Source organism: Tursiops truncatus, chromosome 6, assembly GCF_011762595.2.
Source record: "Tursiops truncatus isolate mTurTru1 chromosome 6, mTurTru1.mat.Y, whole genome shotgun sequence".
NCBI classification, from domain to species: Eukaryota; Metazoa; Chordata; class Mammalia; order Artiodactyla; family Delphinidae; genus Tursiops; species Tursiops truncatus.
Genome location: NC_047039.1, coordinates 72,147,323 through 72,168,122, shown reverse-complemented (window position 1 = coordinate 72,168,122; position 20,800 = coordinate 72,147,323). Strand labels below are relative to the sequence as shown.

At 44.5% G+C, this 20,800-nt stretch overlaps 1 protein-coding gene across 4 annotated transcripts in view; it reads right to left on the bottom strand.

The window, feature by feature from the left end:
• Positions 1 to 15,835, bottom strand: part of GCNT1 (glucosaminyl (N-acetyl) transferase 1) — a 197,354-nt gene extending 181,519 nt beyond the window's left edge. For 3 of the 4 annotated variants that reach the window (XR_012332567.1, XM_033858189.2, XM_019934646.3), the window contains exons 1-2: positions 15,706 to 15,835; positions 14,762 to 14,881 (exon numbers count right to left, since the gene is read on the bottom strand). The gene's annotated coding sequence lies outside the window, so the exon portion shown is untranslated. Of the gene's footprint in view, positions 1 to 14,761; positions 14,882 to 15,036; positions 15,070 to 15,705 lie in introns of all 4 variants that reach the window. The other variant, XM_073806232.1, reaches the window with a different exon arrangement.
• Positions 15,836 to 20,800: the final 4,965 nt, after the last annotated feature.

Below are 20,800 nucleotides of genomic sequence, written 5' to 3'. Positions count from 1 at the left end.
TTATAGAACATTCTATCCAAAAACAACTGAATTCACTTTCTTCTCAAGTGCTCATGGAACATCCTCCAGGATAGATCATATCTCGGGTCACAAATCAAACCTTGGCAAATTTAAGAAAATTGAAAACATATCAACTATCTTTTCTAACCACAATTCTATGAGACTAGATATCAATTACAGGAAAATATCGGTAAACAATACAAACACATGGAAGCTAAACAATAGACTACTTCATAACCAAGAGATCACTGAAGAAATCAAAGAGGAAACCAAAAAATACCTAGAAACAAATGACAATGAAAACACAACGACCCAAAACCTATGGGATGCAGCAAAAGCAGTTCTAAGAGGGAACTTTATAGCAATACAATCCTACCTTAAGAAACAAAATATCCCAAATAAACAACCTAACATTACACTTAAAGCAATTAGAGAAAGAAGAACAAAAAACCTCCAAAGTTAGCAGGAGGAAAGGAATCATAAAGATCAGATCAGATATAAATGAAAAAGAAATGAAGGAAACAATAGCAAAGACCAACAAAACAAAAGCTGGTTCTTTGAAAAGATAAACAAAATTGATATACCATTACCCAGACTCATCAAGAAATAAAAAGAAGACTCAAATCAATAGAAATAGAAATGAAAAAGGAGAAGTAACAACTGACACAGCAGAAATACAAAGGACCCTGAGAGATTACTACAAGCAACTATATGCCAATAAAACAGACAACCTGGAAGAAATGGACAAATTCTTAGAAAAGCACAACCTTCCGAGACTGAAGCAAGAAGAAATAGAAAATGTAAACAGACCAATCAATCACACGCACTGAAATTGAAACTGTGATTAAAAATCTTCCAACAAACAAAAGCCCAGGACCAGATGGCTTCACAGGCAAATTCTATCAAACATTTAGCGAAGAGCTAACACCTATCCTTCTCAAACTCTTCCAAAATATAGCAGAGGGAAAACACTCCCAAACTCATTCTACGAGGCCACCATCACCATGATACCAAAACCAGATAAAGATGTCACAAAGAAAGAAAACTACAGGCCAATATCACTGATGAACATAGATGCAAAACTCGTCAAGAAAATACTAGCAAACAGAACCCAACAGCGCATTAAAAGGATCATACACCATGATCAAGCGGGGTTTATCCCAGGAATGCAAGGATTCTTCAATATACGCAAATCAATCAATGTGATACACCACATTAAGAAACTGAAGAATAAAAACCATATGATCATGTCAACAGATGCAGAAAAAGCTTTCGACAAAATTCAACACCCATTTATGATAAAAACCCTACAGAAAATAGGCATAGAGGGAACTCATCTCAACATAATAAAGACCATATACAACAAACTCACAGCCAACATTGTTCTCAATGGTGAAAAACTGAAACCATATCCTCTAAGATCAGGAACAAGACAAGGTTGTCCACTCTCACCAATATTATTCAACATAGTTTTGGAAGTTTTAGCCACAGCAATCAGAGATAAAAGGCAAATAAAAGGAATCCAAATCGGAAAAGAAGAAGTAAAGCTGTCACTGTCTGCAGATGACATGATACCATACATAGAGAACCCTAAAGATGCTACCAGAAAACTACTAGAGCTAATCAATGAATTTGGGAAAGTAGCAGGATACAAAATTAAGGCACAGAAATCTCTTGCATTCCTATACACTAATGAAAAATCTGAAACAGAAATTAAGGAAACACTCCCATTTACCATTGCAACAAAAAGAAAAAAATACCTAGGAATAAACCTACCTAAGGAGTCAAAAGACCTGTTCGCAGAAAACTATAAGACACTGATGAGGGCTTCCCTGGTGGCGCAGTGGTTGAGAGTCCGCCTGCCGTTGCAGGGGACACGGGTTCATGCCCCGGTCCGGGAAGATCCCACATGCTGCGGAGCGGCTGGGACCGTGAGCCATGGCCGCTGAGCCTGCGCTCCGTAACGGGAGAGGCCACAGCAGTGAGAGGCCCGCATACGCAAGAAAAAAAAAAAAAAAAAAAGACACTGATGAAAGAAATTAAAGATGATACCAACAGATGGAGAGATATACCATGTTCTTGGATTGGAAGAATCAACACTGTGAAAATGACTCTACTACCCAAAGCAATCTACAGATTCAGTGCAATCCCTGTCAAACTACCAATGGCATTTTTCACAGAACTAGAACAAAAAATCTTAAAATTTGTATGGAGACACAAAAGACCCTGATTAGCCAAAGCAATCCTGAGAAAGAAAAACGGAGCTGGAGGAATGAGGCTCCCTGACTTCAGACTATACTACAAAGCTACAATAATCAAGACAGTATGGTATGGTACTCGCACAAAAACAGAAATATAGATCAATGGGACAGGATAGAAAGCCCAGAGATAAACCCACGCACATATGGTCACCTTATTTTTGATAAAGGAGGCAAGAATATACAATGGAGAAAAGACAGTCTCTTCAATAAGTGGTGCTGGGAAAACTGGACAACTACATGTAAAAGAATGAAATTAGAACAGTCCCTAACACCATACATAAAAATAAACTCAAAATGTATTAAAGACCTAAATGTAAGGCCAGACACTATCAAACTCTTAGAGGAAAACATAGGCAGAACACTCTGTGACATAAATCACAGCAAGATCCTCTCTGACCCACCTCCCAGAGAAATGGAAATAAAAACAAAAATAAACAAATGGGACCTAATGAAACTTAAAAGCTTTGGCACAGCAAAGGAAACTATAAACAAGACGAAAAGGCAACCCTCAGAATGGTAGAAAATATTTGCAAATGAAGCAACTGACAAAGGATTAATCTCCAAAATTTACAAGCAGCTCATGAGCTCAATATCAAAAAAACAAACAATCCAATCCAAAAATGGGCAGAAGACCTAAATAGACATTTCTCTAAAGAAGATATACAGATTACCAACAAACACATGAAAGAATGCTCAACATCACTAGTCATTAGAGAAATGCAAATCAAAACTACAGTGAGCTATCACCTCACACCAGTCAGAATGGCCACCATCAAAAAATCTACAAACAGGGCTTCCCTGGTGGCACAGTGGTTGAGAGTCCGCCTGCCGATGCAGCGGACACGGGTTCATGCCCCTGTCCGGGAAGATCCCACATGCCACGGAACAGCTGGGCCCATGAGCCATGGCCGTTGAGCCTGCACATCCGGAGCCTGTGCTCCGCAATGGGAGAGGCCACAACAGTGAGAGGCCCGCGTACCGCAAAAAAAAAAAAAAAAAATCTAGAAACAATAAATGCTGCAGAGGGTGTGGAGAAAAGGGAACCCTCTTGCAGTGTTGGTGGGAATGTAAATTGATATAGCCACTATGGAGAACACTATGGAGGTTCCTTAAAAAAGTAAAAATAGGGCTTCCCTGGTGGCACAGTGGTTGAGAGTCCCCCTGCCGATGCAGGGGACACAGGTTCTTGCTCCAGTCCGGGAAGATCCCACATGCTGCAGAGCGGCTCGGCCCATGAGCCATGGCCGCTGAGCCTGCCCGTCCGGAGCCTGTGCTCCGCAACGGGAGAGGCCCTCGTACCGCAAAAAAAAAAAAAAAAAAAAAAAAGAAGTGAAAATAGAACTACCATACGACCCAGCAATCCCACTACTGGGCATATACCCTGCAAAAAGCATAATTCAAAAAGAGTCATGTACCACAATGTTCACTGCAGCTCTATTTACAATAGCCAGGACATGGAAGCAACCTAAGTGTCCACTGACAGATGAATGGATAAAGAAGATGTGGCACATATATACAATGGAATATTACTCAGCCATAAAAAGAAACGAAACTGAGTTATTTGTAGTGAGGTGAATGGACCTAGAGTCTGTCAAACAGAGTGAAGTAAGTCAGAATGAGAAAAACAAATACCATATGCTAACACATATATATGGAATTTAAGAAAATGGTTCTGATGAACCTAGGGGCAGGACAGGAATAAAGACGCAGACGTAGAGAATGGACTTGAAGACACGGGGTCGGGTTGGGGGAGGCTAAGCTGGGACTAAGTGAGAGAGTGGCATGGACATATATAGACTCCCAAATGTAAAAGAGATAGCTAGTCGGAAGCAGCCTCATGGAGCAGCACAGGGAGATCAGCTCGGTGCTTTGTGACCACCTAGAGGGGTGGGATAGGGAGGGTGGGAGGGAGGCGCAAGGGGGAGGGGATATGGGGATATATGTATATGTATAGCTGATTCACTTTGTTATACAGCAGAAATTAACACACCATTGTAAAGCAATTATACTCCAATAAAGATGTTAAAAAATAACAATAATAATTTTAAGCAATTTAATTGGGTTAAGGATCATACATACATTAGGGTTTTTTTGGTGTTTTGTTTTGTTTTTTTTTGCGGTACGCGGGCCTCTCACTGCTGTGGCCTCTCCCGTTGCGGAGCACAGGCTCCGGACGCGCAGGCTCCACGGCCATGGCTCACGGGCCCAGCCGCTCTGCGGCATTTGGGATCTTCCCGGACCGGGGCACGAACCCGTGTTTCCTGCATCGGCAGGCGGACTCTCAACCACTGCGCCACCAGGGAAGCCCCATACATTAGTTTTTATACAGAATAAGTGAGCCAACCTGTAGTGTACTTACACTATACTTGATACATAATGAGCGTTCAATGAACATTAGCAATTTATTCATTATTATTGTTTATATTTCGTCAACTGGACATTGTTCAATCTTTAATTCATATCTAAGGGTAACTTTTTTCAGACACCCCCCCCAAATAAGAAACTGTATCTCAATTTTATTGACAAATACCTGAATACACTTAATTCCACACAAGCAGCTATTATACAAAACAGTGTGTCGTACAAAAAGCTATTAAACAAAACCTATCATACAGGTTCTAGGGGAAAAATACAATCACAAATAATGCATCTCCCTGATCTCAAAGAGTTCACACAAAAGTTATTTGCTGAGCCTTCTGCGGGAAATTATAGGCTTGGTCAATACAGTAAAAAGCTATTTTGGAAACAATGCATCCATTGTAGAGCTGAAAGAAACTTGAGAATGCATCTAGTCCTGCTAGAAACACCAGCTCTGGTGGGCAGTTACTAGGTTGTGGGGGTCAGGTGGATCCTGTGGTCCAATAAGTTATGAGAAATGTGGTCAGAAACAAAGTTGGACAAGATGCTGCACTCCCGGGCTTCTTCCTTCTAATAGCTCTCAAGATGGTAATGCTCACCGTGAATATTTAAAGACAGGTACAAGGGGCATGGTATTCAGAATTTCTCAAATTTGACCAAGAACACATTTTAGAGCGGCAGATTACAACCATAAGGAAAAAATCCAGCTAGTCCCAAGCCCCTCTCCTCTTTAACTCATGAAGAAGCTGGGGCCCAGGGGCACAAGTGACTTTTCTAAGGGTCAACTGTGAGTGTAAAGGCTGAGGGTTCACCCTGAACTTCACCCTGTCAGAATGTGCGTTTTTACACTCTACTGCTTTGCCTCAACTCAATTTGGTGGGGGAGGGGAATGGGGCCGGGGGAGATTGGAAGGGCCGGCCACAGAAACCCAAATGAGAAATCTGATTCCTGTGTGGTTAATGGCCATCAAACATCGCTTCTTTTCTTTTCTTCCATCCCCTTTCAATACAGGTCAAATTTCATAACCAAAAAAAGAAAGAAAAAAATCTCTATATGAGTCAAACAAGAAATCTAATGTATTATTTTCTTACACTTACACTTTATTTTTAACCTCCCTACCCCACCTCCCCAAAATGGTATTACTGAGCATGATCAATCCACCTTGTAAGGCTGACTTTTCACCACGTTCCAAAATCACATCTACCATCAAACACTGGTCCTTTTCCTAATGGGTCCAATTTAGCACAGAAGCTAATCCTCAAAATAACCAGAAACATCTAAGGATGTTACAGAACCAAACTTCGGTCCACACATCTGTGCACAGTAAAGCCAATCTACTGACACTGGGTTATGGTGAAAGAAAATGCAGCCTTTATTTTAAGGCGCCAGACAAGGAGTCCGGGGCTGCCAATGCTTAAAAAACCCCTAACTCCTCGACGGTTTTGGGGAAACAGTTTTTTTTAGGCAAACTTTGTTGGGGGGAGGTCTGCAGGGTGTGTGCCCTTCCTCTGATTGGTTGGTGGTGAGGCAACAGGGTGGTGTTCCAACAATCTCAATCATCAGCCTTCTGGTTCCAACCAGTCTGGGGCCCATGCACCTGAAGTTACCACCCTCCACCTGGGTGGGGGGCCTTAGTTCCCGTAAAAGAGATCAGAGATCCCTTCAGGAGAAACCAGGGCCCTGACTGATGGCTGCACTAATCGTTCCTTGACTGCCTTTCCTTTGTTTCTGCATTCCCTCCCGCCTCTAAGTAGTAACTATTTAAATCTGATCTTTGGAACTCAGGGAAGGTCTAGGAGGCTAAAATCCTTTCCCTACAGGCAAGAAGTGGTGGGGCATAGAAAGCCTTTGTACTTGGGAGGGCTCCACAGGGTCCTGCTTGGTTTCATGGATGCTAAACAAGCTGTTCAAAGGCACTCATTTTGATTTGTGCATGTGTTTGAAAATCTTGTATTTTTTTTTCCCCCTTTTTGGCCGGGCTGTGCGGCATGCAGGATCTTAGTTCCCCAACCAGGGTTCCCCTGCATTGGGAGCGTGGAGTCTTAACCACTGTACCGCCAGGGAAGTCCTGAAAATCTTGTATTTTTATAGCCATGCCTATTTTTTCAGGGAACTTGCAAGTTCTCTGATAAAAGGCAATCAACGCAATATTGTTAGGGTGACTATAGTGTACTTTTAAAATACTCGAGCAGAGCCAGTAAGATGTAAATGTGGTTTTCATCTATATCTGGGAGCTAGAGAGGTCAAAAGCCCTAAACAGGAACACATTCCTGGGACAGCTGCACTCTAGTGGCGGCTACTATGAGTGCTTCAGGTATTTTCACTGCAAACCAGAGGTTTTGTTAATTAGCAGGAGTGTTAGAACTGGATCTTCCCGGGTGAAGCTAATGACTTTGATTAACATGGCATTTGAGAAAAGAGTGGACAAAGATGAGATCAGGATGCTCTGTCTATGTGGATGGATTAGGGATATTCTAGAGGCATGTCCTGCGCTTCCATCCAAAGGACACATAAGCCTGGCAAGTCGAATAGCCTGGGATGGTGCCCTGGGAGCATTCCTGGGTCCAGCTGCTGATTCCAGAAAATTCGTGATTACTTGACTGCAACATGACGGTCAGCTGAATCCTGCTGGAATGTCTGACACCCTGTGCCTCAAGTCAACCTTTTGCTGGAGAGGCAGTCAGAGCCCCAAGACAGGACACAGCTGACCTGGACTGGCTTTCTAACCTTCACTTGCCCAGAGAACTGCAGCCCTCCACCAATCTCTGCTTGCCAAAAATACCCAAACTGGCTTGTCTGGGTGCAAGGACAACAGCAATGACGTGGCTAGTGAATGAAAGAAAGGGAAGCCACATGACTTAAAGCATTTACCTGTCCCAGAGCAAAGGGCTGATGACAAGATTTCTTGAAGTTCCGTGACTTTTTGTGCTTGTTTTTTAAAGTGTTCAAAGTGGCTTGTTTAAAGGAAGTTTAATGTACACATTTCAAGGGAAACAAGACACAGCATTCAATTCCTTCCAGAGTATGAGCACTTATTTTTACTCTAATAGCAATTTTATTTTCCACTGAGTGAGCTACAGGAGCATGTCATGGGGAAGAGGCAGTTTTAGATTAAAGTTTACAAGGAAAGCATACGTGTGTGTGTGTGTGTGTGTGTGTGTGTGTGTGTGTGGAGAGACAGCAGTTTGACTCACAGTTTTTAATGATAAGCTGGCAAAATTTTTACTACAAACACTAAGAGTAAAAGCTTCAATTACCTTCAATATATGTATATTTCTTTAAAAATTACATGTACTACTGTACATATGTACCTTAAATGATATGCATTACAAAACAAAAAGGTGGAGCAAGAGGAAATAAAACCTATTAGCTTAATCACTTAGGGCACAAAAGTTCTCGCTCACTACAAATTTTTATTAATATTTGTAATGAAAGCAATATATTAAATATGCTTCATTATTTTTGAAAACCCCCAATTACTTTGCAATCCAGCACTTGAATAACTGCTTCCAAGCTCAGTGTACTGTAACATTTTGCTTTAATGGCTGTCTGGGGTGGCACCGATACACTGGAAAAACAGCAGAACACACTTAGTTCTGCTTCCCAAATCTTGATACTTTTCTGTCTATTGATCAATTATAAAAAGCTCCTTGATGAGATTCAACTGGTTTCAATCAGTCCTTCTCGCAAATTAGTCTCAGGTATCACATTTTTGTAAATTCAACAAATAGATTCAAAACTTACTGATATTCTTCACCTAAAACATTTTAACAGGTAGACAATTCTGTTTCCAAGTTTTTAAAAGCTTTTTCTGGGACTTCCCTGGAGGTCCAGTAGTTGACACTCTGCGCTTCCACTGCAGGGGGCGCGGGTTCGATCCCTGGTCTGGGAACTAAGATCCCACATGCTGTGTGGTGTGGCCAAAAATGTAAAAATAAAAATAAGGGCTTCCCTGGTGGCGCGGTGGTTAAGAATCCGCCTGCCAATGCAGGGGACACGGGTTCGAGCCCTGGTCCGGGTAGATCCCACGTGCGGCAGAGCAACTAAGCCCCTGCGAGCCACAGCGGCTGAGCCCGTGGGCCTAGAGCCCATGCTCCTCAACAAGAGAAGCCACCGCAATGAGAAGCCCGCGCACCACAACGAAGAGTAGCCCCGCTCGCCACAACTAGAGAAAGCCCGTGCGCAGCACAGCAACAAAGACCCAACTCAGCCAAAAATAAAAAATAATTTTTTAAATAAATAAATAAATAAAATAAAAAGTTTTTTCTTTTGGGAAGGGGAGAGTTTTGATAACTCACAAATCTACCATATTTCTTGGCAACATGTTCACATCCTAATGCAAACGTTTTCCAAATGGTTATTTCCAAATGCCTCTGTAGCATAAATTTCTTCTGAAAAGCAGTCACTCTCCCTCTCCTTGTGAGCATTTCACACTTATCTTGGATTGTTCCTGCTCTACAAAGTAGCTGCAACTACTGACAGGCACAGCAAAACTGGGAAAGGGCAGCAAATCTGGAAACCTTGTCTTTTGTTAAAAAAAGATGCAAACACCTGTAAACTCAACCGCTCTTAGGTGGGTGCCGGGAAGAGAACCAGGGATGCTGAGTGGTGCGAAGCCGGTCACGCTCCCTCCCCAGAGCATTATAAAGGATGGTAAAGCATCTACCACCTGAAGCTACAATTCTCTCTCATGCCCTGACACACATCCAACGAGGCGAATGCTCAACTTCAGCTCCCGTGGCTGAGAATCAAATCTCAGGACACCTGTAACCAACTCACGGCTAAGTCTCAGTTCACCGGCTAAGTCTCAGTTCACCGTTTGAGAGATGCTGCAATTTAAAGCCTTTGTGTTGATAAAACAACTACATAACTCAATGATACGCTGTCACTGGCAAATTGCAACACTTCACAATGTGCTTAAGGGTGAAGTGAGGAGGGCCCCACCTGGGCGAGGAATCTCAGCCTCCTCCTCAGGAGATCACACTCCTCGCACAGGATAGCAGATCCAGAAGGCACCACTGGCAACACAGAATTTAACTGGTAAGACAGCTTGGCTTCCTTCTTAAATATTTACAAAATTATAAATAGAAGGTCTCATATTTTCCTTCAACACCCCGATAGAATCGTCATTCGCCTCCCGCTTTGGATGCCAATCTATTTCGTTCATAATGGTCTCAACCTAATTGTTCATACACAGTAGGCAAATACAGTAAATTCCAGGTAATTGGCTGCAGCTCAAGGGGGCAGAATGGCTTTAAACGGTCTGGTAGCCGAGGGAGTGGCTCTCAACCTTGGCTGTACACATGTTGGAACTATCGGGGAGCTTTCCAAGAATACCGATCCCCCTCCCTGAAATTCGATGGAATTGGTCTGGAGTTTCACCTGAGTGGCAGGAATTTTAAAAGCTCCCAAGTGTTCCTAATGTAGAGTCAACATTGAGAACTTGGACATGTACCTGCGCATGGAGGAGGGAGCCTGGGAAGACCCTTTCCCTCCAGAAGCCCCACCCCCACCCCGGGGGCCTTGATGTCCATCAAAATAAGCTCTCAGGTGAGCATTAATGCCTTTAGTCATCAAGCATAAGGTGAAAGGTGGGAAATGATTTGAAGAAAAGGTAGTAAGAGGCTATTTCAGGTACGTGGGGCTGAGCTGGTTTTTACAACACTTCCGACACCAAATGCGGGGTTTTTTCCTCCTGACACCCACCAATTCTGACACCAACTGGGTACTCAACCATTCAGTTCAATTCTGTCACAAACTAGCTGGAGTCAGCCCAGACCCCAGAGATTAAGGGCTCAGTTCCACAAGACTGCCCGCACTTCAGTCATCAGCTGCAAATGGGGTGCCCAGGCAAATTATAAATTTGGGGGTTCCGTGAATTCAGCGTTTCTCATGACACCCCAACCCCAGGTTCAAAAATTTGCTAGCACAGCTAGGATTCCAGAAAACACTTTACTTACTACTATAGTTTATGAGAAAGCACACAAGTCAGGAACACCCAAAAGGAAGAGATACACAGGGCAAGGTATGAGGGGACGGGCGCCGAGCTTCCCGGCTACTCCTCCTGGCAGGCTGCCCCTGCTCAGCACCTTGATCTGTGCAGCTACCCAGAAGCTCTCCAAACGGTGTTGTTCAAGTGTTTTTTTTGTTTGTTTGTTTGTTTGTTTTGCGGTACGCAGGCCTCTCACTGTTGTGGCCTCTCCCGTTGCGGAGCACAGGCTCCGGACGCGCAGGCTCAGCGGCCATGGCTCACGGGCCCAGCCGCTCTGCGGCATGTGGGATCCTCCCGGACCGGGGCACGAACCCGTGTCCCCTGCATCGGCAGACGGACTCTCAACCACTGCGCCACCAGGGAAGCACCCCCCTACCTTTTCATTAAAGTCTGAAGTCCAAAAAATGACCCAAGAGGCCTCATCCCAAGCCACGTTCCTTCCTTGGTCTCAACCATTTCAGCCTGGAACTTTAAACCCTGATTCACCTGACTACTTCCTTCTCGTTTTTAAGGCCTCATTTTAAATGTCTCTTTTTAGGTGGACCTACCCTGAGTAATCCCCTCCCCTAAACTAGTCTAGGTCCCCAGGTTAAACGTTCTCTGGACATCTGTGCTTTTCTCAAGTACCATTTATGACTGTGATTGCCTGTGTGACTACGTGCTAGTCAGCCGCCTGCCCCCCGACAACCCACTAGACTAAATGGTTCATAAAGGCAGGGACCCTCTATCCCATTCACAGCTGTAGCCCCAGAGCTGACAATGCCTGGCATCCAACAGGTGCTCAGTAAATATTTGTTCAGTGAGTAAACAGGTGCAGGTACCCAGGCCCCTTGCAAACTATCTGGCTCCCTCTTTAGCAAAAGAAAAAGTAATCATGGGAGGAAGTTCTTAGTAAATTTAGCGCACTGATTATCAAATACACATAGACTCCCGATTGAAAATATTTGGACAATCCAAGAATCAGAAATTCTGGGTGCTTCACGGCAGCAGGAACACTTCTCTGGATTTGCATTTGTGACCACAATCCTCTTTTGAGCTACGGACAGAGTTTTACCAGGGCCAGTTTCCTGTGTGCTGTTACACAGGACCCTGAACTTTGCTTAACGCTCAGCTGTCTGTCGCCACCCTGAAATTCTTCATAATTTTTTTTTTTTTTTTTTTTTTTTTTTTTTTTTTTTTGCGGTACGCGGGCCTCTCACTGTTGTGGCCTCTCCCATTGCGGAGCACAGGCTCCGGACGCGCAGGCTCAGCAGCCATGGCTCACGGGCCTAGCCGCACCGTGGCATGTGGGATCTTCCCAGACCGGGGCACGAACCCGTGTCCCCTGCATCGGCAGGCGGACTCTCAACCACTGCGCCACCAGGGAAGCCCTCTTCATAATATTTTAACAAGGGGCCCCACAAATTATGTAGCCAGTCCTGAGTCTTACAAATTAGTCTGATTTCTCTAAAGATGCATCGTTTACAACCAGGGCAATGTTTTCAACCTCCCAAGGTCTAAAAAGAGAGGATTATACTTGCAGGACATTTTTTCTTCTGATAAGCAATATCATATATTACTTAGTGTTCTCTTTCATAAAATTAGGATATTAGACTACAGAAACACATGGTTGTCCTTTTTACTGCTGTTAGGCAAAAAGTTTTACATTTCTTTTAAAACTAAATTCTACTCTGAACATGATTTAGACTGAGTCTCTTTTAAAATTTTTGCTTAAAAGTTTTTGTTTTTTGTTCTAAAATTAGGGATTGTGTCAATTTTTTCAAATCAATAACCATGGTCCACTGATACTCCATCATACCTTAAAAAAATCTGAAAGACAATGAGCACACTGAAAAGAGAAAAATGAAAACTGCTGTATAACTCCTTTTTAGCTTCCACATTTTAAACTTTAGAAATTTAACAGCTGCGTCAAACACTTGAGATTTCTTTGGCAATAAAACCTGGCAGAATACACATGGCCATTCACGAAGAACACTGGTTTAGTCATCTTTATTATAAAAATATTTTAAATGTCAGATGTTTAAACTTTACCAATAGCTTCTCTAGTCATTAGAAGTTTAAAGTTAACTGTGTTTAGTATACAGTTTAGTTAATAAACATCTAGAGCATTTTAACTATTGGTGCATGTTTTTCTCAACTTGGTGACTCTGTTCCCCAGGGGACATTTGGCAATGTCTGGAGACATTTTTGGTTGTTACAACTAGACGGAGGGGGGACTTCCCTGGCGATCCAGTGGTTAAGACTCCGCCTTCCAATGCAGAGGACCCGGGTTTGATCCCTGGTTGGGGAACTAAGATCCCATGTGCCACGGGGGCAACTAAGCCCACACGCCGCAACTACTAAGCCCCTGTGCTCTAGAGCCAGAGCGCCAAAACTAGAGAGAAGCCCACGCACCACAACAAAGAGCTCGCGTGCCGCAACTAAGACCTGTCGCAGCCAAATTAATTAATTAATTAATTTTAAAAATAAAAACCTAGATGGAGGGGACTGGTGGCATCCAGTGAGTCAAGCCAAGGACACTGCTACACATCTTACAATGCAGAAGACAATCCCAACAGGAAATTATCTGGCCAAAAATGTCAAAAGTACCAAAGTTGAGAAACTCTGGTCTAACCATACATGCGTTTGCTACAGATAGGCAAAAGGACATAGGACAACCTGAAACCATGCCTCCTGTGTCAAAGCCATTGTGGTTAAAAGTACAGACAGGCCCCAGGAGAAAGACCAGATTTATAAAATTAGTCATTTGGGAACTCCCTTTTTAAGGCAGGGAGTAAGGCATCTGACATCCTGAGCTAGAACCATGAATAAACAGTAACAAAATTCCTTGGTTGGCCCAAAAAAGACTACTTTCCTCAATGCAGCTACACTAATGTACACTTCATAGAAAAGAGAAACTGAGATTCGGAAGAGATGATTTTCAATAGTATTAATTTGTTTCCTACTGCCTCATTTCATGAAAAATGTACAATATATATACATCATAGGTCGGAATTTTTCATTCACTTGAGAATGTGATCACCAGGTATAGCAGTTTCTAAGAGATCTGAAAACAGATGATGCAGCATGAACCAAATTTGATTTGATTTCTTGTGTTTTAAAAAAGAAAAAAGAAGAGCCAATATTTAAAATCCCTTTTTACATATTTTTTAATAAAGATTTTTCAGTTATTGGGTGGGGGAGCTCTGGTCACACTGGACCAGAATTCCTGCAGTTATAGGGAGGAAATGGCCAATACCCACCCAGGTGTTGGCAGGTCCTCTGCAGGTCATCTGGGACCAATCAAGGTCCATTTAGCTCTCCCCACACATTACTTGTTTGGTGCCTGTAAATTTGTTGATTTCATTTTGTAGATAGTTGATAGTTCTCAAGAAAAACATTTTCCTTAGTGTTAAGTGACTAAATTGCAAATGGAAAAGAAGTAACTAGTGACTTGAAGCAGTCCTATAATTAATCAAGAATGAACTATAATTAATGAAGAATGGAATCCAGTACATACTCAGCGCCAAGGCTGAGAAGGCTCTTTCCAAGGCCAGGCTGAAGCAAAGGCAGAGGAGCTGACAGGAACCTTTAAACCCTCACCATGAAACGGGGAAAACAAACAAACAAAACTTCTTTCATCTATCAGTAAAACTGAGTAAACGTAAATTCGCCGTATATTATATTGTTTTTAAACATAGAGGAGTTAGCCATTTCTGAGAACTCAAAATCTTCCCAGAACGACCATCCTGAAGGCCTGCAAAAAATCGATTAAGCAACAGCAGAGAGCCACAGAGCCTGCATTTCCTTCTTGCCCTAACTGAAATCTGTTACCAAATCCTATGGCGGGTGGGGGTGGGGGGGCTTGTTTGGAACCACCTGGGTTCCCAGCAGGTAATTTACACTGATCTTTAACAACCATTCAGCCCTCCTCCTCCCCTTTATAAAACAAATCTGCCTTTCAGACCAGCTCTTAAAGAGAGGGGCACGCAAGTCCCTGACCCCACGCCTCACCTACCCCTCACCAAATGCAGACCGTGCTTTCTCTGAACACTGTATATCTTCCCAATTTGCCTCTTGTCCTACTAATTCTAAAATGAAGACTCCCTTCTCTCTAAAAAGAAATAACAAAGCCAAGGGTGTGCAGGATGCCAGGTGATACAAGACTCACCTCCACCCGGGCAGCCCTAAGGCCGAGGCTGGACGTACAGGTGACCTCATCCAACGGGAAAGATGAGAAGTGTGCAGCAGGCAGGGGTGCCTGTGTTTCGCTCGGCGTCCAGAGAAAGGGCTGCAAGGGGGGAAAAGAGCAGTGAGCGAGAGCTTCTTCCACCTTAAAAGCTAATAAACAAAAATTGGAAATATTTAAATCAGAAATTGGGTGCTAACAACACAAAACCAAAAAGAAACCTAGGAAGGGAGTAGAATGAGTTTAAGAAGAATCACCTGTTTCATCACAGACTCAGCAGCGCGCGTTTCCTAGATTTGGCGTGAAGGATAGAGAGGGAACAGGAAGATGGGGAGACGCGTGAGGGCTTCAGAGCCCTTGAGTAGCGTTTCTTTTCCAGTACTTGGCCCCAGGGTAAGTCACTTATTATCCTGGCTTAGGCTTCTTTATCAGTAGAATGGGGGTAATAAATGCCTCTCCGCAGAGCTACAGTTAGGATTAAATGAAGTTAAAGCCGCTGGCCCGAAGGGACAACAACGATTAGTAATGTTCGCTCCCAGACTATCCAAGCCCGCAGCCGCCAACTCCGATTCCTAAGCTCCAACTCGCTACGTGGACCAGGGGGAAAGAGACCAGAAAAAGTGGCTTCCAGGTGACACTGGGCACCAGAGTCCTAGCCCCAGGCTCCCCTGACCGGACGGAAGAGTAGGGTCGAGGCAGGGCGCCCTGCACCATCCCCGGCCCCGGGCGCACAAGCTCGAAACCGATTCCCACCGCGCGTCCTCTTTCTCCTGCCCCGGCTACGCTTCCTCTTCCCCGGCGGAGCTGACCTGGCTCGAGGCAGCGGGGTCCTGGCTAAGAGCCTGCTCCCTCCCTTCAGCCCATCCTTCCCCTTTCCTCCCCTGCAGCCAGGCAGCCGAGCAGGGACCTGGTAGGGAGTTACTTACCAGCAGCGAGCGCCTGGTCCCGAGGACGCTGGAAGGTGCTGGGCCGCGCGGGTACTCTCCTCGCCTGGCTTTACGCTGCGCTGGGCTGCGCCGGTGGCGCTGGAAGACCTCGCCGCGCGGCTTCGGGCCACCCACCCGCGCGCCCGCGCGCCACGCCCCTCGGCCCGCCCCTCTAGGCCCCGCCCATGGCCTCGCCCGCCTCGCCCGCCTCGCGCATCTCTGCTCTTGCAGGCGCCGCTGGCCACCCGGCAGAGGTCAGCACATCCTCAGGGCGTTTCCGTGGTCTGGGCGGAGGGCTGGACTCCGCGTGCTTCCTCTCTCTGCTTCCTCAGGTTGGCATGGGTTCTTAGTTGGGAGAACCGCGTAAGGACTGGGCACGTGAGTGGAGTCTTTTATACCTCCTTCCTTGGAGGCAGGAAACGCGGGAAGCGCTGTCTTCTCTGATTTTAAAAATAAAAATAGGTTTTATAACGAAAAAGAAAAAAAATTAATGCCAAGCCTCTTTACATCATGTTAAAGTTTAGAGGTGACCGTGTAGTTTTTTTTTTTCCGCTGATGAACTTTGCATACTAAATTTAGCATTTTAAAAAACTCATTACATGCGTGTGTATTTTCACATGAAAACTGAAATTAAATTGTGGAACAATCCTCAATACTATGCAAGGTAGAAAGCACCTCTCTCCTGCCCTCACTGCCCGTAGCATTGTGTCAATTATAAAAGTCCGCACAATCTCCCTTGCAGCAAGAGGAATATTGTGTACGTGTTTTCTTCCGTTGAATTTTTAACTCCTGGAGTGCAGAACAGGTTCTTACTTATCTTCGTATCACTTATTTATTCAACACATACGTACTGAAAAAAATGAAGGAACTAACTGAATACACAGTCACTTCCCTGCCCACAGGGCCCTGCTGGAACTGTAGGGTAAAGCTGAGACCTTGTTAGTGGATGGGCTTCCCTGTAACAGGAGGCTTGCCTGGTGTCCACCATTCTAAGGAAAGGAGGTCATTGCTCAGGGGAGACGCATGAACACAGAGAGCAGGGCTGGGAAGCACTGAGTATCTGAGGCTCATCTTCTTGGGCTTTGGTCTTGATGAGATTAGATGCCCTAGGGACAGGGTTAGCTGTATAGACATGTCCACACAAAGCAGAGGATGACAGTGCCCAGTAAGTGGAGCATAAATTAGCCACACTTAACAGCACACAGGTTTCAAGTTAACCCACCTGTCTCTTTTATGAACACCTGGCCTTTTCTCTTCTAGACTGGAATATTCTGGGAGGAGTGCTCTGGACTCAGCTCCCACCTCTGTGCCAGAGTGTTGCTGGGCGAACCAGGACCCTGCAGGCCAGCTGTACTGACAATGGCAGAGTCACTAGTGAAATATTCCTGGGGGAAGGTAAATCTTGCCTGTTCCCTGAGGAGATTCCTCCTCCAGTGATAATCTTGGAACATCTTGCTTTCATCTTTCTTTTTTTTTTTTGTGGTACGCGGGCCTCTCACTGTTGTGGCCTCTCCCGTTGCAGAGCACAGGCTCCGGATGCGCAGGCTCAGCGCCATGGCTCACGGGCCCAGCCGCTCCGCGGCATGTGGGATTTTCCCGGACAGGGGCACGAACCTGTGTCCCCTGCATTGGCAGGCGGACTCTCAACCACTGCGCCACCAGGGAAGCCCCATGAACCTCTTTTAAGCGTGGTTTATATTTTTATCATGGAAACAAAAGTATGAACCCAAAATATCTTCTGCAAATATACACAGAATTTACATTTTGGTCAGAACTAGAAAAAAAGTAATTACAATTTTTTTTTCAATCTATTGCTAATCCAGATGACCTTTTTTACTAAAGGACAGAATTATATTTTTTAATTCCTTAAGTAAAGCCATTGTGAAGTCAATTATGCTAAAACCTTAATACTGCATTATGAAATTAAATTCATAAATTTTATTAATTCACTGTTTGAAACTAAGCCTGTCACTTCTTTCCACTAGACTAAACATGTTTCCTCCATCGTCACTTGACCAGTTTTTTTCTTACTGTGCTTACATCAAGAATATTTTCAGTTTGTTTTTAATTGTCAATACTTAGTATTCCTATTTAGGGGAGCAGAATATGCCGCCCCAAAATATGCCTCTTGAGCACAGGATCATCTCAAACTGGTTATTTTTAAGAAACTGAGACACAAGAGAAGCTCTGGAAACTAAGTACTGTAAAAGTTACCCTTTTGTAAGGATATTTTTATATATAAGGGAAATCACCCTTTGTGAGGGTATCTTCCTCCCTCTACTAGGAAGAGGGGGGGAAGACCAAACCTCTAAAACTCTTATCAATGCAGCACAATGTTCCTTTTGTTTACTGTGTGTTCTTGTGTTGTTTTTGTTTTTGTTTTTTGATAACTGCTCCAAGTGACTGTCCCCCTACTCCACCCATCTTCTTTTGTCTTTAGCTGAAGATGGTATTTAAGGTGAGGACTTGCACCAGTTGGGGAAATTACTCAATTTTACTGGGCCTTTCCCATGTATACGTGTTATAAACTTTTGTTTGTTTTTCTCCTGTTAATGTCTTGTGTCAATTAAATTATTATGCCAGCCAAAGAACCTAGAAGGGGAGAAGGAAAAATTTTCCTCCCGTATGCTTACAATACTACTCTTTAATTTCTAAAGGGCTGATCAAATTTGCTTGCCCTTGAGTTATCTACTCATATCATTAAACATTTGTATCTTAAAAAAAGAGAAATAAAATGTGCAGATCTTATAACCCAGCAATTCTACTCTTCGGCGTAAACTCAACAGTTGTATTGTCTAATGTGGTAGCCACTAGCCACATGTGGCTACTGAGCCCATGAAATGTGTCTGGACTGCGTTGAAACGTGGTAAGCATAAAATACACAATCAATTTTGAAGACTTAATATGAAAAAAATTTTTAATATCTAAATTTATTTTAAAATATTGATTAAATGTCAAAAAGATAATGTTTTGGCTATATTATTTTAAATATTATTTTTTAAAATTTTAATTAGGAAAAAAAATGAAAGGTGAATAAAATTTGTCACTAGTATTACCTAATGGAACTTGGGTTCACTCACGCTCCACACAGCAAAGCCAATCTCCTGACACCCGGTTGTGGTGAAGGAAAGTACAGCACTTATTGCAGTGTGCTAAGCAAGGAGAACTGGCAGCTCCTGCTCGAAAGACCTGAACTCCCTGATGGCTTTCAGGGAAGGGTTTTTAAAGGCAACATTTGGGGTGAGGGCTGCAGCTCCTGGACTTTTTTCTGATTGGTTGGTGGTGATGTTTCCAGCATCTTAATCAACCTGGCTCCAACCAGTCTGGGGTCTACTGTTTGTGGTCAGCATGTAGTCACCATTCCCCACCTGGGTGGGTGGGGTTCTTAGTTTCTACACAACAATTCAAAGATATATGCCAGATTGTTATGTATACCCCTCGAAGAGGAACTAGCGCTCTGTTTTCTTGCTGAACTATTGTTTCTTAACTGCTTTTCCTTTGTTTCTGCATTCCCTCACTCCCCTAATTGGTAAGTGCTTGAGTCTGCTCTTTGAAACTCAGGAGGCCTAGTAGAATCCACCTGCCGATGCAGGGGACACCGGTTCATGCCCTGTTCCGGGAGGATCCCACGTGCCGCAGAGCAGCTGGGCCCGTGAACCATGGCCACTGAGCCTGCGCGTCCAGAGCCTGTGCTCCGCGATGGGAGAGGCCACAGCAGTGAGAGGCCCGCGTACCGCAAAAAAAAAAAAAATCTCTTAGTTTTGCAAAAGTACCCCAGGGGACTATAAGATGGAACAGAGCTCTGATCACCCATACTTAATTATTCACGGCCGGTGTTATCAGATATCAAGCAAACAGCAATTCAAATCCGTCTCTCAGGGTTAGAGTTCCCAGCTCCAAAAAGGAAGAAAATTCTAACCAACATGCTGCCACAGGCGAAACCAACACAATAGGGAAGGATACCCTGGTGTCATCACACACGAGCCCGTTATTCACCAAAGATGTTTCAGCTGGTCAATGCAAGTGCTAACACACATACAAACAACAAACACATGGTCCCACAAACAAAGAATCAGACGAAGTGTAGTCTAGAAATTCCATCTCCATTCCCAGACGGAGGCTCCAGAGCGGCCTGGCTACCAAAAAAGAATGGACCACAAGTGGCTCACCCCATACACACAAAAACACAAACAACTAAGCTACGGTCACACAGACAGAAAATCAGAAGAGGTGTAGTCTAGAATTCCACCTCCACTCCCCAACGGAGGCCTCCACCAAGCCCAGCTCTCGCAAATGAACCGGTTCCCAAATCGGGTAGAGTCCAATAACAATTCCCCTCTCCGACAGGGCACCCCAGTCAAACAAATTGGCTTGTCCAGTAAGGGAAAAGCCCAAATTGAGGGGGGATATGTTCCCGGTGTGCACACCGGAGCAACTTACCCTCAAGTGGCTCACTTCCCGCAGGGGAAGCAGCCCAAACGGAGTGGAGAGAATTCCCAGCCTGTGCAAACTGAAGCGACTCACCAACGACACTGAATGTGGACCGCAGCTCCAGACGTTTCTCGGCTCCAAACAGCCTCGTGCCATGGGCGGCCAGTGCCTGTCGGGGACAGCCCCTCAGAGATCCCCAAGGGAAATGAGCTCTGGCGGCTGCTGGGGGCTCAGGGAACGGGCTGCCCCAGGCCAGGGTCGACCCGCCGCGGGCACGGACTCCTAGGCTGGCTTCTCCAAAATTGTTAACGCAAGTTCGTGTGCCCGACACACAGTGAGGCCAAACAAACTGAAACGTCGGAGTTTGGGGCAGAAAAAGGTTTATTGCAAGGCCGTGCAAAGAGACAAGGTGGCTCACGCCCTGAAAAGTCTCGAGCTCCCCGACGAGTTTTGGCAAAGCATTTTTACAGGCCAGGAGAAGGGGGATCGCAGGGTACGTGATCAGCTTGTACACAGTTCTCTGATTGGCTGATGGTGAGGCAGCAGGGTAGCGTCACAGGGGTTAACATCAGTCCTTAGGCTCCAGGAGGCCTGGGCTATGTGCTCATGGTCAGCAAGTAGTTCTTCCATTTGCGGGGGGTGGGGTGGGGATGGGGGGTTCACA